Below are 2,608 nucleotides of genomic sequence, written 5' to 3' on the forward strand. Positions count from 1 at the left end.
TTCAATAGACCTTGTTACATATTCATTTCCTCATTTTTGTTCAGATCACTGTGTGCATAGTGTGACAGTGGGAGTGCACTTGCCCCACAACCCAGGGGTCAGACCATCATCTTGGAACCATACTGTGTTATTTCTCATTTCACAAACAATCGGGAGAAATGTCTGCTGCTCTGCATAATTTATGCATTTCAATTATTGATAAGGTCATAGCCTACCCGATGCCTCTGACGAGGTGGCCGAGAGGTTAAGGCGATGGACTGCTAATCCATTGTGCTCTGCACGCGTGGGTTCGAATCCCACTCTCGTCGCTGTCATCAACGGCTTTCAATGGTGCTGTTTTCAGATGATTGAAACTGGAACTCCAATTGTCAGTTTATATGCATTGACGCGATTACAAAATCTCAAAGAATAGTTTGTACCTTTTAACTAAACTGCGTTGAAATGGAGGTTGCTTTGGGATAATGAAAAGAAACGCGATTTTCTTTTTCAAGTCAGTGCTGAGAACGTTTCTTCGTATGAAAGACATCCAGGAAAATCAAATACCGAGAGCTGCGAAGTGCATGTTTATGCAAAGGGATTCTTAATGAATGTTTTGTCAGATGAAATATGAAGGACGTTGAGGAGAAGTAATGCATCCTGGTGAGAAGAGCACAGCGAGACAGCACAAAATAATGGAGATATTTCAAAAGGGGCAGGGCGTGGGTTTAGGGGCACTGAGAACTAGCTGTAAACGCACAGTGGAGAATTGCCAATGTGGGTGCCGTGCATGGGCACGGAAAGACTTACACATTGGTCTCGCCCTCGCCCCTTGCTCTCGCCATTGATGAATGCTGGAAATAAGGCACAGATAAACACAAGATGTGGGAAACAAGCTCCCTCTCGTTATGCACACACTGGATGCATCACATTGAACCATGAACAACTGGAGAAATCAGCATGTTACCTGTAGTGAGTGAAACTAAACTGTGGATCAATAACCGCAGATTCATGCAACATAAACATGAAAAATGATTTAAAATGTAGTGTGTAGGTTTGCTCGCTGAGCTGTAGCTTTGATATTCAGACGTTTCATTACTTGGCTAGGTGGCGACCTCCAAGTGAAGCGAAGCTGTCGTCTCCTGATTTCTATTTGTATCTTTCTCCTCGATGGGGTTCCTGGGGTTTGTGGTGATGTCATTTCCTGTTCGTCTTCTGAGGGGTTGACAGATGGCATGTATATCTATGTATTTATTTATGGCATTGTGGTTGGAGTGCCAGGCCTCTAGGAATTCTATGGGGTGTCTTTGCTTAGCCTGTCCCAGGATAGATGTGTTGTCCCAGTCGAAATGCTGGTATTTTTAATCCGTGTGTAGGGCTACGAGGGAGAGAAGGCCGTGTCTTTTTGTGGCTAGCTGGTGTTCGTATATCCTGGTGGCTAACTTTCTTCCTGTTGTCTTACGTCGTGTTTGTGGCAGTCCTTGCATGGAATTTTGTAGATGACGTTGTTTTTGTCCATGGGTTGTACTGGGTCTTTTAAGTTTGTTAGTTTTTGTTTGAGAGTCTTGGTCGGTTTGTGTGCGACTGAGATTCCGAGGGGTCTGAGTAGTCTGGCCGTCATTTCTGAAACTTCTTTGATGTATGGTAAGGTGGTTAGGGTTTCTGGCTGTGTTTGGTCTGCTTGTCGTGGTTTGTTCTTGAGGAATCTGCGCACTGTATTTTTTAAGTATCTGTTCTTCTCGAATACGTTGTATAGGTGGTTCGCCTGTGTCTTCAGAAGTTCGTCTGTGCTGCAGTGTGTGGTGGCTCGTTGGAATAGTGTTCTTATACAGCTTCGTTTGTGTGTGTTGGGATGGTTGCTGGTGTAGTTAAGTATTTGCTCAGTGTTTGTCGGTTTTCTGTATATGCAGCTTTGTAGTTCTCCGTTGTCCTTTCTTTCTACTGTGACGTTCAGGAATGCGAGTTTGTTGTCGGTTTCTTCCTCCTTGGTGAACTTTATACCTGTGAGGGTGTTGTTGATGATGTAAAATGTCTTTACTATCTTGTTTCGTTTTGTGATGACAAAGGTGTCATCTATGTAGCGGACCCAGATTTTTGGTTTGATTGTTGGTAGGGCTGTTTGTTCTAGTCTTTGCATTACCGCTTCTGCTATGAATCCTGATAGCGGAGATTCCATGGGTGCGCCGTTGGTTTGTTTGTAGACTATGTTGTTGAAGATGAAGTGGGTGGTGAGGCACAATCCACTAACTTCATGATGTTTTCGTTGGTAATGTGATTGATGGTTGTTGGTGCGTCTGTGATTGTCTCTTCTAAAAGTGTGGTAAGTGTTTCCTTTGCCAGGTCGATGTTGATGAAGGTGAACAGTGCTGTTATGTCGAATGAGATCATTGCTTCCTCTTCCTCCACTTTGGTGTTTTTGATGATTTTTAGGAATTCCTAGGTGGAGTGGATGGAGTGCTGCGACTCTTCTGTGAGGTATTTCAGACTTGCGTGTAGTTCTTTGGCCAGTCTGTATGTTGGTGTTCCAAGTAATGAGACTATGGGTCTGAGCGGGGCTGCCAGTTTATGGATTTTTGGTAGTCCGGTTCGACTTGGGCAACACATTGATCCTGGGACAGTCTAAGCAAAGACA

At 44.1% G+C, this 2,608-nt stretch overlaps 1 non-coding gene across 1 annotated transcript; it reads left to right on the forward strand.

The window, feature by feature from the left end:
- The first annotated feature begins 226 nt into the window (after positions 1-226).
- Positions 227-308, forward strand: trnas-gcu (transfer RNA serine (anticodon GCU)). Its single transcript has one exon. It is a non-coding gene; the product is annotated as a tRNA-Ser (tRNA).
- Positions 309-2,608: the final 2,300 nt, after the last annotated feature.

The sequence above is a fragment of the Chiloscyllium punctatum genome, chromosome 34 (assembly GCF_047496795.1).
Source record: "Chiloscyllium punctatum isolate Juve2018m chromosome 34, sChiPun1.3, whole genome shotgun sequence".
Classification (NCBI taxonomy): domain Eukaryota; kingdom Metazoa; phylum Chordata; class Chondrichthyes; order Orectolobiformes; family Hemiscylliidae; genus Chiloscyllium; species Chiloscyllium punctatum.